Raw genomic sequence first — 15,890 nt, 5'->3', positions numbered from 1 at the left:
ACGGGTATAGAACAATACACAATATGATACAGTTTAGTTAAATCTTTCATTTTGCACCTAAAAAATATCAGATATCATTTGTGCATACATTCACATATGTGAAAGTGTTTTAAATGTACTGGAAGTATTAACATCAAGTTCATGACAGTTATTTCCTCTGGGTATGGAGACAATGAATTTTACACCTTTACCTGAAAGATTTCATTTCTTCTCTAGAAAAAGATCATGACAACATTTCAACAATTGCCAATTTGAGGTGGTGGCTATGCAGATGTTTGTTATTTTTCTAATTTCTTTTGTATTTTTAAATTAAAATTTAAAAAAAAATATCTAAAATTTGTGTATTTCCAAAGAGTGAAAACACAGGGAGGTCCCATTTACAGAATTTGGGGGATGGAGGTGGGGGAGACAGAAGACAGAGCTCATTTTAGCTGAGAGAGCTGTGATAGTTTAGCCATTCACTTGTTAGAAAGCAAGAGCAACGTGACTTATTGATTATTGATTGATTAGAATGGTTTATTTATTGAGAACAATAAGTAATTTTGTCCTTTAGATTTTATAGATCTTTCCCAGGTTGCATTTGTATTTTGAACAAAAGCTAGTTGTGCTCAAGTTAGTTCTAATGGGCATAAGATACTGTGTGTGCCCATAGGCTTGCATTGAAAATGGAACCCATTGCCCTTCTCGGCAGAAAAACTTTTGTGAAAACAAGGAAGGTTCGGTTTTCTTGGGGACTGAATGTTGCAGAAGGTTGCGGGGAAACCATGTAGCATGGCACAGTCAAGTTGTTTTACATCCCTGAAATCACAGCACAACATTTTAGTGGCGACTAAAGGATACTGTAATGCAAGTTCTAAGGCTTTTGGAAGTGATCTCTTGTCCTCATTCAGTAATATATTCTTTTATATTTGGTTTGTTTTGCTGGGACACATTTCCTCTTTCCTTGCAAAGAACTGCAGTCATCTTATCGTCCTTTTAGTATGGATTTCTTTAAGCTCTTTAAAAAACTTCAGTCATGAGATACTTAATGTTCTAAATCTGAATAATACATTTTGAATGTAGCTGCATAGCTCCCTTAGGACGACGGTTTTTTAAATGGAACAATTTAAAATATTTTCTATGTAAATGGGCACTCAGGGTAAATGATTTTGGTAAGAATGCAGTAATGTTCCCCAAGTATAACTGGTCTTGTTCTAAAACAAATAAATATGAGGTATTGGCTAAATTCAAGGTAACAAACACTTTTTAATCATTTCAAATGACCCCTCAGTGTTTAATAAAATAGCAGGATAGTATAGTGGTTAAAATCACGGGCTTTCTAGTCAGACTGATTTGATTTCAAGTCCTGAATGCAGCCAGTATTTATTTCTTGTGACCTCAGGCAAATTTGCTATCTTTTCTTAGCCTTAATTTCCTCACTGTAAAATAACTACTATGAGAATAGCTACGTCAGAGATTATTGTTGTTGGGAGGATTAAGTGAGATTATGTGAAAAGTGCCAAGCACAGTAGCAAGAATTTAATTCCAAATACTTAACTGTTGGTGCCAGCATTTCCTGGTATGCTGATTGTGCAGTTAGCCTGGCTGGCTTGTCTTTTACTTCTCATACAATACGCATCCCGAAATACACCCTGTTGTCTCATCTCTGGTTATACACAGAACCCCCTCTCCCACTAGCTGTGTGAAGTATTTATTTCTTTGTGCTTCTGTTTCCCAGTCTGTAAAATCTGAATACTACTACTAGTACCACCTCATTGGGTTGTTGTGAAGGTTAAAGAAAGGAATAGTTGCCGCTTCCTGTTTTCGTAACACACACACGTTTTTCTTTGCTTGAAATGCCTTTCCCCTTTATTCCTTCCTGAAGACTCCTCAGTGGGCACCTTCTCTGTGGCATTTTTTTTAGGGCTCTCCCAAGCAGGGTTGAATGTTTTCTCTTGTGTGTCCTAAAACCACGTCCCTACTAATATTGTAGCAGCTGGCATATTGTATTATAATTAGTTGGCTTTTTACTTGATTCTGTGCTATCCTATGTTGATAGAACAAGGCTCCATTGTAACACGCTTACATTTTGGGGTAAGTAGAGAGTGATAGCTAGCAAGTATGTGGTGCCTTATTTTCTTTCAAACGAAGAAGCCAGTAAATAGAATGCTTTTAAGTTGTACATTTATTGTTGTCCTTATACTGATATGTAGCATTTCAAAATGAGCAGATTGTGTGTTTTCCAGTTTAGCTCCACGTTAGTCCGTTCAACACACAGTTTGGGGAGGCATCATTAGGCAGGCTCCTCTCAGGCTGTTTCTCTAGGAACTGTGTAGCCTCTGGACAAACTATCAACGTATTAATACTTTATTCTTAACATTGAGATAATGAGACCTCACTTACTGGGTAGCTGTTATGATTAAAGGAGAGAACCTGTGATGTACAGTGCCCGGGACTTCAGGGGTGCTCAGTGAATCTTAGATCTTCTCCTCACTCCCAGTTTATCCACTGCAGAAATAAGATGCTAATTCTCAGAGATCGTGAGGAAAAATAATGTGATATCTGGTAACTTAAGTTCCACGCAGTAGTGGTGTTTTTGTTTTGATAATGTTTTAAATGTCCTCATGGAGAAATGGAAGGTATTGGTGTCATAGTAGGGGTGCAGCAGGGTTCACAGCCACCCACCAGACCTCAAGATGAGGCACCCGGGAAGAGGGAGAAACCTAGTGACAAGGACAGAAGGAGGTCTCAGAAATGATCTCCTGTTGTAAAAACTCAGGAGCCAAATTACTAAACAAATGCTCAAATAAGCAAGCTTTAAAAGAATCACAATATTCATTCTTTAAGCATGGGAATTCAAAGCTGTCATTTTTACTTCTGTTCTCCTTTATCTTTAATTTCAAGAGACTGCCATTATAGTCCTAATATTTTGGATTTGTGATTTGCTATACTGTCGTAATTTAATATCAATATATTTCAGATTTTTGTATTTTTAAATTATATTTCTTTATTGAGTTCTTGTTGTTGTTTCAGGCTGAGGGTCTTAGTAATTTAGCCAAATTCTACTTTACACTTGGTGCTTTCATTTTATTCAGCATTTATGCTCCACCTCTGGCCATGTCACCTCTCCCCACTTTTCTCATGTGGTGTACCGCTGAGGGGTTTAGAGTCTCCCAACGATAGTTAATAAATTGAATTAAAAATCATAAAATTTTCATTTTAGGCGTGTTCTTCTCACCATTGCACTGCATTTTTATTATATTTGATTAATGTGCTAACTGCATTACGCTTATTAAATTACATTGCTATTTCATACAAAGGGTAACTAAAACCGAAATTCTTTTAGTTTTATTTCTCCAGGTAGATTAAGACTCTTAAAAATGAATTCACTCACATACTCAGCACTCATTGTGGGCCAGATGGTGCTCTAAGTGCTGGGGATTTATTTGAGGCTATCTGCTGATGAGCAAAGATCCTTCTTGGACCCACAGTTTAGTGGGAGAGAGAGAGACAAAATCAAACATGAAGGAAACTACACAGGCTGTTATGAAATATAGAAGAGGGGGAACCTGACCGAGGCAGGACTTGGGTAGGGAGTGTCAGGAAGCAGAAACTTCTCCTTCTTCACAGATTTTTTGTGTGACAGATCCCCTGAGGAGACCATGGGGACAGGATGGAGGGTAGACTGAGTGCCCCAGTAAATCACTGGCCGGGCCGTCCTCAATTGAGCAAGTGGCCTGCCCTGGCTGAGTTTGTTTGGAAGGGCAGGCAGCTGGATGGTTGTGGGTGTGACAGTGAATAAGACCTAGGACTCCAAGAAGCTCCCAGTGTCCTGGGGACCCCAGACAAGTAAAGGGCAGCCTGTGGAAGCCTAGAGAAGACTGATTTCAGGAGCTCCAAGGCCTGTGGGACAGGATGTGGGGACAGAATGGCTGCCAACAGATGTTAGCTGGTGGCATTGCATAAAGCTCCCTGCAACCCATGTGAAAGAGTTTTTAGTTTTAGAAAGAAAAGCAAAGGGGAGCAGTTGAAAGGCTTTACTTAGGGGAGTGACATGACCACACTGAGGTATTTTTAAAAGCCACTTTCCCTTCAGCATGGAGAAAGGATCTGGCGTGACGGGTGACAGAAGAGAAGCATGGGAGGAGAAAAAGAAATCACTGCTGCCTCTTCAAAGATTATTTTCATCAGTGATTTAGAAGAAGACCAGTTTTCTATCCAATTTTTACAAAGTAGGTGATTGACTGTTTTCACTGCCCAGTACTTCTCCCATAACCCTTTTTCTTTTTTTACACATTCAAGCAGTTTTGTTTTCTAGGAGATAAACAACACTGGATTTCTAGCCTCCCTTTCTCAGAAAACCTCAGTACTGAGAGAATGTGTTTATGAGTTTTCTCAAAAGGCAAGAGAAGCAAGTGAATGTTAAATAACCCAAGTCGTGCATAGTTCAAAACAGGAAAACTGCTGCAGAACCCACTTGCTACCTTTGTTTTAAAAGGTGTTTGAACTGAGGTCTTAAGACGTAGGCTCGTTATATATACTTTAAAAGGCACAGCGCATCCCATTTCACAAATCACCCACAATTCATAGTATCTATCCATCTTCTAAATATAAGAGTAAAGAATCGATTGCGGATTTTACCTGTGTTCTAAAGACTTTATTGGAGCTTTTTCTTGGTTCTGAATTATTAGAAATCAACTATAAATCACTTCAAAAGTATATACAGATCTCATCAACACAGATTCCTTTTCACAAAAGTGATTTAGTTGGGGGACTTTCTACTAAAGTAATATTTTCACTACTTTAAAAATTTGGAAACTTAGCATTGTCAAAATAATTGGGTTATATGAAAAGGGAATTTAAAAGGCTATGAACTAGGAGGAGCAGAGTAGAAGCTTCTCCATTTTGACAGTTTTAAGATCTGCGCAGTGGCTCCCAGAACCTTTTGAATAAAAAAGAGTTCCCTGGCCAAATTTGTTTGGGAAGACTGGATTAAACAAAGTCAAAGCATTTTCTTTACTGTAGGAAGTTCAGAGCCATAAATATGCTAATATGGGTGGTAACTCTCCCAAAGGGGGTATAACTTGTACTTTCCCAGGCTGATTTGACCACAAAACTTTCTTTTTTTTTTTTTAAGAAGTGTTTTGTGGGACTAGTGTTTTCTGAATATACTTTGGAAATGCTGATCTTTCGTGCAGAGTTGCTGAGGGGAAGTGGGGGACATGAACATACCTCCTACCCCCATACGCCTTTACCCCTTCATGGCCTTGCACTGGAACTGCCCTTTACTATTGTCACCTTCCCCCGAAGTCCTGGAAGGCAGGGCCGTCTCTTGTTCATGTTGCTCCCCAGTAGCAAGCCCAGGGCCCCACTTGTACTAGAATGAATAATAGTTTGCTTGATTGAGCATTTTTTCTGTGCCACATGCTATTAATGATGTATGTGTTATTTTCATACCCATTTTACAGATGAGAAAACCAAGACACTAGAAGGTTAAAAACTTGCCCAAAGTCACAGACTAGTAAGTGCTGGGTCCATAGGAGATACTCAGTAAAAGTATGACTAATGATTGATTTCTACCCTATCCAAGTCTATGCTATGCATCATAGTTTTATTTTTATAATTTAATTTTTATTTTTACAAAGGTAATTATGCATGTAGTTTAAAAAGTCAAATAATACAATTATTATAGCAAGTACACATCTACACACACACACACACACACACACACACACCTACACACCTACACACTCTCCTATCTAGTACAATAAAAAATACCAATCACCTGTCACCCTCTGCCCTCCACCATTTCTGATTCCCACTTCCCAGGGTCAATCCTTTAAGACTCTTCTAGTAGTTTCTTTAGTATTTATTCAGTTTCTAAATAATGTGCTTGTAATTCTGTATCTTGATTTATTAATTTTGGGTTTTATCTTTTGTCTTCCTGGTAGGGCAAATGAAATTTTAGCTTTCCTTATATACTTATTTCCCCTCCCCTTGTCCTCTCAACGCAGTTATATAAGAATTTAAAGATAAATCAATAATCAGCATTCATATTATGATGATTACATAACTTTTCTTTTTTAGAGCACCCAGTATTGTCCTACGAGTAAATTTACTGTCTTATATGAGGTGTGATCAGAAAATACGGTGAATGTTTAAATTTAAAAAATTATTACAGTAAAAGACACATTGCCATTAATACCCCTCAGAATAACTGCCCCCTCGCTTCAAACACACTTATCCCATTGTTCTTGCCACTTTCTGAAGCAGTTCTGGAAATCCTCTTTCGTGAGTATCTTTGCTTCATCCTCCATCATGACAACGCTCCATGTCACACATCGCTTCTGGTACGGTGATTTCTGTCAAATAAAAACATTACAGTGTGTCCTCATCCACCTTATTCACTGGATCTCGCACCACGTGACTTCTGGCTCTTCCCCCAAAGTCAAAATGACCATGAAAGGAAAGCGTTTTGAATCGATTCAGGACATCTAGGCAGCCACTACAGCGCAACTAAAGACACTCACGAAAGAGGACTTCCAGAACTGCTTCAGAAAGTGGCAAGAATGATGGGATAAGTGTGTTCAAAGCGAGGGGGAGTATTTTGAGGGGGGTTAATGGCAATGTGTCTTTTACTGTAATAAATTTTTTTTTTCTTAAACATTCGCCGTATTGTTTGATCACACCTCATACAACCATTTGTTTTGCCTGGAGTTAATGATTATCTTTTTTTTTTTTTTAATTTCATAGATTTTTATATATCTGCCTTTACCTTTTTCCTCCAAATGCTCCATCAGATGTGCCATATACCCACCAGTATTTATTTTCTCAAAGTGCTCTAGTATTTCAAACAATCGATCCATTCCCCTAGTTTCTTGGAGAATTTCCTTTGGGAGCTCCCTATCCTCCTCCCCCAACCTGGACTAATTGCTTTCTAGGCTGGCTAACAGCTGTTATCTGGGAGTTTTCTTCTCACCACTCCTATGTTGGAACCACTGTTTTCTAGGCACCATGACTTTGTATCACTTGGTTTGCGTCCTTATTTTGCTAGGGCCACATCGCCGGGAGCTTCCTGGGAATATAAATTTTAGGCGCTGCTCTGTGCCTTGTCTCAGTTTCTTTAAATTTCCTTTTCTAGTTTCTATTTTTTATTTTTGATCTCTACAGACACTAAAATGCTGTTTGGAAGTTCTGTGGGGGATAGAACTTGTCCTCTGTTGGGCCTTCCTGCACTGGAGGGGCTACAGTGGGTCTTTTATACCAGCCAGTTTCCCTAGAAGAGTCTACCAGTCTCAAGATTTGCTGTCATCATGCTAGAAATTGAGTGAAGTATGGCACTTTTTATGTAATCCTATATTATTTAGTATTTGATTATCTCCTTCAACTGTGCGTAGACTCGCCAAATTAAAAAGCTGCCTGGTTTAACCTCTCCAGAAAGTAAGATTTCTGTTGTTTGCCGAGGCTGAGCGGTAGCTGTATTAGGTAAAGGAGTGGGACTGAGTGCCTCAATTCTCCTTACAAAGTTTATCAAACAATAGTTCTCTTTTAGCCCGTTCCATACCTCACCTTTAACAATACCTGCATTCTACAGACTTTCCAGACTTCTTTACCCTCTACAACTTTTAATTTATTTTTTATAACATAAAAATTATAAAATAAATAAAATGAATACCAGTGTACTCTTCATCTAGTTTTGCTAATTGTTAACATGTTGTCACATTTGTTCCTTCCATCCATCCATCATCCATCCATCCAGGTATCTATCTTCTGTACCATGTGAAAGTAGGTGCAAATCATGGCACTTCACCTTTAGGGGTACAATTCCCAAGAACAAGGATATTCTTTTACATGATAAAACTAGAGTTACCAAATTCAAAAAGTTGAACATTGATATAATGATAATATCTAGTGTACAGTTCATATTTAAATTTTTCATATTATCCCAATTAATGCCCTCTATAATTATCACAATAATGCCCTGTTGTTGTTGTTTTTAACTCTTATTTGTAAATTCCAAGCTCTAACCAAGCATCACGTTACATGTCTTCAGCCTCCTTTAAGCTAGAACAGTTTTCCAGCTCCCTTTCATCTTTTATGATATTAACCTTCTTAAACATTACATACAGGTTGGTTGTTTTGCAAAATACTCCTCAATTTGAAGTTTGTTTGGTTATTTTTTTCATGATTAGATTTAGATTAAATTTTTTTTTGAGGGGGTGGGGAGACGTCAGGGAAATATTCCATAGGTTATGTTGTGTTCTTTTCAGTGCGTAACAAACATTAGTAGAGACATGGTGGCTCTTCGACTCTTCGATGATGCTAAGTTGGTGATTTGATTGTGGTGGTATATCTTTTGTAATTAAAAAGTAATCTATTTGTTGACATTTTGAGATTGTATGAATAGCTTGTTTTCCAACAATCTTTTATGCTATGGTTTTATCATATATCAATAATTCTTGCTTGAATTACTTTTATTACAGTGGTAATTAGAAATGCAAATTCTATAATTTCTTCTGAAGTGTTGAATTGGTGTTCATTTGTGGGGAAAAAAGCACTATCCTTTTGTGCACACGCTACTTTTTCTGTGTTTTTATTTGTTTTTGTATCACAGTGTACTCATGGATTCTCTTTTATTCAATGTGTCATAGTGTTTTGCGTACACACTATTAGACATTCAACTTGTTCCTGATTTTGGCCATGGAAATGCCTTCAGTCTGGTTCCTGAGTCTTTTGAGATGTCCCGTCAGGTTTTGAGCCGTTTCCTGCTTTTCTGTCACAAAAAGATGTTCCTGGGTTCATTTATGCCTTTCCTGAGTCAGACCTGGAGTCAGTAATTTCTCTATGGAATCTTTTTCTTTTAAGTGGGGAGTAGCATTTGGAACCCAAGATCATAAGTGCTATATGGGCTAGAGAGTGGACAGAACTAGGAAATCAAGAGTTCCTACTGATCTCCCAGGGCTCTTCCTCCTTTCCTCAATGTGCATTTGTATGTTTCTTCTCCCACAATATATTTACTAATTTTCTCAATCTCACCATACACACAAAATTGTTTCAGAATTGCTACACCCACACCACCATCCGTGCTTTGCTTTTCCTCATGTATGTATATTTAAACTTTCTTCACTCTCTTAACTCAGCTCCCTCTCATCCATCTGTTTTTCCAGCTTCCAGAATTATTTAATGGTTCATCTGCTTTCATCTTTTCTCTCATTCTCTTCTTTTCTCTTCCTCTTGCTGTCACTTCAGTGGGAGTCGGGAGGTACTGTTTACAGTCTACCATGTTTAACCGAGAGCCCCATCATAGATGCTCCATCTGCTGATGACTTGAAGAGAGAAGACAGGGAAAGAGAAACACTATTTGCCTTTAATACCCCAAATACCTCTGTCCGTCATCTCTCCTTCACTTTGCAGGCCGGCATTCCTCCCATTTCCCTGGTAGGCAAGTTAGAATTCTATATGCTTGTTTGACATTTCTACTTCTAACCATCTCAGGGGGGTGGGATTTCTTTTCAGTGGCATTTGGTGGTAGACCTGCAAATTCAGAGATGTGGGCAATACTAGAGAGAATATGGCCTGCCAGTCTGATTACATATTTACACCGTGCTTGAGGACTGAAGTCAGACAGCCCTGGATGACTTCAGACAGAAAAATTAGTAGAGCTATTTGGAGTAAGCCAGGCTGCCTCTCCAAGCCTGTTTTTGGTATCTTGGTTTTCTTATTTAATTGAAATTAGTGCAGACTTTTTCCATAAACTGGAACGCTTGGATTTTCAAAACCATTTTGATGTCTCTTATCTCCGCTTATTCACAATGAGCATAGTTTCAAATTTTAATTTCTTTCTACTTTATGAGATAGGTTAAGTGGAAAGCTGAAAAAGAAAAGCACAACAAATTTTTATCTTGGCGTCCTAAGAACTCCAGTTATAGGTATAACTAGGGTTATAAGGGGAGTGTTTTAAAAGGTGTTATCCGTGATGCAGCCATCATCTCTGAAACCGTTTGGGAGGGTTAATTGATTTCTCTGTGCTTTGCTAAACAAAAGCTGGCATTTTCTTTCCATGGGTTTTCAACTGCAGACCTGCTGCTTCCGTCCTGCCCCAGCAGTGGTCCATTTTGGTGGTCAAATCTAAAACATATGGCAGTTTCGCAGATACGCTTTTTGCTGGCACCTCTTTTAGCACTTGCTATATTGGCAGTTTTTACAGGATCTTTTTTTCTCCGTGCTTTATTTATTTATTTACTCTGCTTGCGTCGTGGAATTATGGGTAAAGCTACTTTACATCAGAATCATGTTCAATAAAAATATTTAAAGAACATTTTGACCAGGAATAATGTGAATATTTCAACATAAATCATCGATGCTGATTGGCTTACATATTTCAAAACAGGAAGAACATCTTTAGCAATGCTCATGGTTTGGTTTTGCTTTGCTGCAGATTAGGTTTAGCGACAAATTCCATCTGGCTAGAGCTACATGCAGTCTCTCTATTGATTGGTTATATTGGGACTTCATGGGAGTGTCCTTCACATCGCTTTTCCCAGCATTTTTCAAAGCTCCATTGAAAAAAAGAAAGAAAAGAAAAGAGAAAAAGGACCCTGCATTGTTTCAGTTTGCATCCAACATGCAAAACATGGTCCTAAATTTTTAATTAGCTAAGTGAGTGGTGAAAAGAAAAAGTAATATAACAAGCCTCGGTGAGCAGCTGGGATGTGTTGCCATGACGACAAGTTCAGCAGGCTGCCAGCGAGCATGTCAATGGGTAATACTGGGAGAGGGCTTTGAAACAGTGACTGCTAGCCACAATGTGATTGGTCACGCCTCTGTTGTCTTTGTGTGAACCGGAGGATGCTGGGTAAGACCTAGAGTGAATGCTCAGCTTGTCTCAAGGCTGCAATGAGGTAATGCTTCTGAATCTTTGGGGATTATGAGCTCCTGCCTCCAAAAGACTGCAGTCTAGAGTGTTTTCATTCCTATTTGCTTTAATTACTGACTATAACATGTTAAGAAGTTTTACAGCTGCTTTTATTCATTCTTCTATATGTGCATGTGTATATTAGAGATAACTTAACACGTGTGTATGTTGCATATAGAATCTCAGGCGTATTCTAAAAAAAGAGATAACCCTCCATATTAGTCATTCTGCTTAGAGTCAACATTTCTTTTGATTTCTGGCATCAGTGACAATAGCTATTGATGGATAAATGATATATTAAAGTGCATTTATGTTGGGTAAGCAAATTTATTCATTTCTAGAGAATATTTTGGCATTGATTACTTTTTAAAGTCTTTTATTTATGGTAAATCTTTTAATAGATATACAGGGGGTTGTAAAGAGTGTCGGATTTGCTTGGTCAGGAGGTTTAGTTCATTTTAGATTCCTTGAAGTTGGCCGGTTTATATCCTAATATTGATCTTATATAGTTTTTCATTAATTGAACATAATGTCTGACTGCTCCAAAATTATTTGCTGAATAATGATTTGACAGTTGAAACTTAAAGCTGTAAAGGGAAGCTGTATTTACAGATGCAAAGATCTAGAAATGTTGATGGTAGGTTTGTGAAACAAATACATCAAGATGCTGATGTGACAGAGACACCTGAGCTCAACCCGAAGCCCTAACTCTGGTCCTCTATGATACAGGGACTTGGTTTCTCTCTTTTGGGTGGTTGGAGAATGTTTCATCACATTCATAAACAGTAACCTCGTGCCCTGGAAAGGTTAAGACACATCTCCAAATGCTGTGTGGGTCACTAGGGGGGAAGCTGAGTAGATGACCTGGTTCATGCTGTCACAAATGGAAAGCTTGTGAGCTACCTTTTGGACAGAGCTCGTCGAGCTGTCATATTGCCACCCTGTTGTATTTACCTCGCAAAGAGTTCATAAAAATTTATAAGCCTTTAAATGGATAAACAAAGAATCAAAGCACCTCGAACAATAACGAATGCTTTCTGCTGCTGCTGCGGCGGCTGCAGTCCAGTGAACTCTGTCAGTTACCTGGCTTTATTTAAGGTCAGGCCACAGGCATGTGGTTGAAACCGGATGATTGACCAGCTCAGCCATCACAGTTCACAAAATACAAGGTCACAGAGCAGGAGTCAGTACCTGGTCTTGCTGCAAACCACACTTCGTTATTCTTTTAAAGAATTAAAAACCAGCTTTAATTTTTCTCATCTATATGATTACTGTTTATAAGTCTTTGTAAAGAAAGACCTTACCAAGGATAAAGAAATGTGAACGTATGTCTAGGTTTTAAATAATCTGTTCAGAATACTTGTGGCACAAATAGGACATTAGGTTGTGACTTTTCACCACCATGTTGATTCTGTCTAGTGACATAAATGCCAGAGCCAACGGGCCTGCGCTTCCTCCATGAATGGGGAAGCCCTGGAAGTAGGCTGGAGTTCTTTGTCTAAAACAAAGCAGGGTGCAGTGACCCTGTGAAGAATGCAAAGAAAAATCCACCTGTTGACAAAACAGATACATTTTCTTTATGAAAAAATTGGATGTTCTGTTACCTTCATTTCTCTGGGGAGAAATTAATTGTGTAGTTTCAAATCTCAGGCATGCCTTGATAATTTAAATAGTGTTCAGGTTCATTAATCATTCAGTTTTCATAAGATTGGATACTCTGTAATACAATCCACTTGTTAACTGGCAGGATTTGTTACATTTGTTATCTTGCAGGCTATAAAAGATCCTTACTTTAAATTTTAGAAATCATATTTATTAATTTCTGTAGGAAGGCATCTTTATTTTGTATAACTATGTGCTGACTTGTTTCCTTTAATCAAGTAGCACAGTTCTAATCTCTTTTATTTAGGTGATTTGATATGTCCTTGTGGATCAGATTATGATCTTGCAAAATCTTCATTATTAAGTCATTTCAGAGCATTTAACATATGCCAAATTAACATTTGAAAGATTAAGTAAAATCGAAAGTAAAGAAACTTTATGTTTAAATTACTGTTTCACAAGCTTTTCACTAGTTCAGAAGCCCTCTTGAAGAGGAGAAATTGCAAGTTCCAACTAGCATGAGTCATTATATCTTGTGACAAGTTCCACAATAAATGACTTCTGATTGATGCGACGCCTGGTGCTCAGAGATTAATGACAGATACAGTATTGCAGTCCTTTACTTTCATCTCTAATATTATCAAATGAAGTTAGTAGCTTAGCAAAAGGCTTTGCTCAAAAATAACGTGCACTTGATAATACTAATGGTTTGTAAAGTTTTCAAAATATGATCCTTTGGAGAAGTCTAAAGGAAAAAACAGGCTTTTAGATAATTTGACGGATTCACAAAATTAAAAAAAAATACTTTCTTTAGAAATTCAGCCTTTACAAATAAATCACAAGCCCACCGCACTTATAAAATGGGGTTTATTGAGCAGTAAAGGCAAAAGTTTTTGCAGGAAAAGCAAAACTTTAAAAGGGGGAGAATAAAATTAGGGGCTCTGAAAGGTAGACTATCCAAAGTATTATTAAGGCATTCGAATAAGACAAAAACCTAATTGTTCTATGTTCGTTCAGTGTAACTTTTGGTCACTTACCCTCTCCAAGTTGATCCTTTTCCCATATTCACCAGTCACAAAAGTCACTGCCTCTCAGGGGTAGGAGTAAGGGGACCCTTGTACACACCTGGGTCTTTATTCAAGGGAAGTTCCTTCACATGGAAACATGACGAACAGGGAGGAATTGTTACCCCAGTTACCCCATGGTCTCTGTTCTCATGGACTTCATTATGACATCAAAGAGTTGCACTTGTATAACAATTAACTTCATTAATAAAATGCCATTAAAATAATTTTTGTAAGTGGCACAACTTTTTGTAATAGGGAACTCAATGTTACATGTTGATTTCATCCATTTAAAAATGTTATTTCTAATATGATTTTTTAAACTTACAAAGTTACCGTATGCTAATTCAAAATTTAATAATTGAAATAGGGACTAGTGTGAAATGTACTTCTCTGCCATTTATGAAGAATGGGTTTTATAGTTGAGTTAATGGCACAAGAAAATATGCAAGGCAGAGTTTCTGCTTTAGAGAATAAACTTTGTAAATCTCTTCAGTTATTCAGATGAGTTACTAATTAATATTCAAATGTTATGTTTAGAAAGGACTATTTTTCAGATCTTTATGATGTAGAATCTCCCTTACTATGGTGTAGTTTACACATTTGCGTGGTTTTACTATATCAAATCCTTTTGTAATTGGAGCTATTGTTGCTTAGATTGAATATATGGTGAGGTTGTATGTAACAGAATGATGGAATAGAAAATGCTGCCGTTATCAATTCTTATATCTCTATCTTGGCATCCCTGAGTTGATAGTTTACTTGTAGGATTATATTGTGTCTTTGTTTTATTTTTGTCCTCATAGTACCTAGCCCAGTGCTAAGTATAAAATAGGTACTGATACATGTATCTTATCTAGTTGTTAAAAAAAAAAAAAAATTGGTGGGTTTTTTTGTGGAAAAGTTACTCTTGACCTCAGACACATGAAATGGAAGGGTTCTGTGAAATATTAGATATGTTGCCAGTTGAATTTTCTTATCGTCAAATAGCATTTCTCATTTTTACCCAGTTCCTCTTTCAGTTAGCATACAAGTCTTATAGACTTGAAATTTGAAATTTAAACAAAAAAGGAAACATTGTGGTTGAATTTGAATTAAAGCAATTATACCATGTACTTGTATATGGATCTTTTAGCCACTCACTGCTTCTGTAAACGTCCACATTTTCTTGGTGAGAGAGAGGATATGGGATGGCGACAACTGTGTAGGTTTGGGATACTAGACAGAACCACATTTGAATCCTGGGTGTACCACTTACTTACTGGGAGACATAGAACAAATTACTTAGTCTTAGCTCTTTAAATGAGGATTATCCCTACAGCAGAGACTTGTATAATATTAAGGTAACCTACATAAGATACCTGACATATAGTACCTGACAGGTAGTAGGTGCTTAATAAATGTTGGTACTCTTTATCTCTATTTGCATTTAATTGCTATAATGACCTAATTCTTTTAGCCTTAATGGGCTATCTTTCCTGCTGGGAGAGGAGGAAAATGATTGGTTCTTCAAGTTTGGTAAGTTATTCTGGAGTGATATCTTTCTGATATGAGAAATTTCATCACTTGTATGTATGTAATAGTCTTGGTTTCATTTTCTTGAAAATAAGGATGTAATGATATTAACATACTCAGAGCATTTGATATGGATTACATCCCTATTTTCAAGTGGATGAAACCAAGGATATTACATGAATATGGGAGCCTCAGACAAGAAGCATGCTCTGGCAGCCATGCTTAGGGTGGGTGGAAGAAACCCGCAGGAGATTTCTCTAGTGGTCCAGGTGAAAACCAGAGAGGCAGAGATCTGGCCAACAGCAAAGCAGAAGAAAGGGAACAGATTTAGAGACTTACAGACAGTGAGTAGACTGGCTTTATTGATTCTTTAGATTATGGGGCAGGGGGATGATCAGTGAAGAAAAGACAGGAATCTGACATTCACCAGTCTCACGTCTGCATCGATGAAGGTGTGTAATCCAAGCTCAGAGATACAAGAGGTAGCAGGATTTATGGGAAAGCTAACAAATTCAGTTTGGGAAATGTTGAGTTTGAGGCTCTGGGGACATTAAATGGAGATGTCTATAAGGAGAGAGGAGAGAGCGGTGGCTCTGGAAGTCAGGGGGGAGATTTAGGACCAGAGAGAGTGGTTTGGCCTCCCTCAGGTATATATAGCTAAGGGTTACAACTGGGATAGTGGATGGCAGGTGCCTCCGCTGGGGCTGCAGGTGGAGAAAAGACGGGAGCTAAGGTTGGAGCCTTTGCCAGCAGCACTCCTTTCTAGAAGCAAGCAGAGGAAACTCAGACCCGAGATGTGAATTTAGAATCTAGAT

The 15,890-nt window shown here is 37.8% G+C and overlaps 1 protein-coding gene across 3 annotated transcripts in view; it reads left to right on the top strand.

Annotated features, from left to right (window-relative positions):
* Window positions 1–15,890, top strand: part of STOX2 (storkhead box 2) — a 214,876-nt gene that overhangs the window by 144,646 nt on the left and 54,340 nt on the right. The window lies entirely within an intron of this gene.

This window comes from Rhinolophus sinicus, linkage group LG04 (assembly GCF_036562045.2).
Source record: "Rhinolophus sinicus isolate RSC01 linkage group LG04, ASM3656204v1, whole genome shotgun sequence".
In the NCBI taxonomy this organism is placed as follows: Eukaryota; Metazoa; Chordata; class Mammalia; order Chiroptera; family Rhinolophidae; genus Rhinolophus; species Rhinolophus sinicus.
The sequence above is the reverse complement of the archived record's forward strand: the minus strand, read 5'-3'. Positions and strand labels throughout refer to the sequence as shown.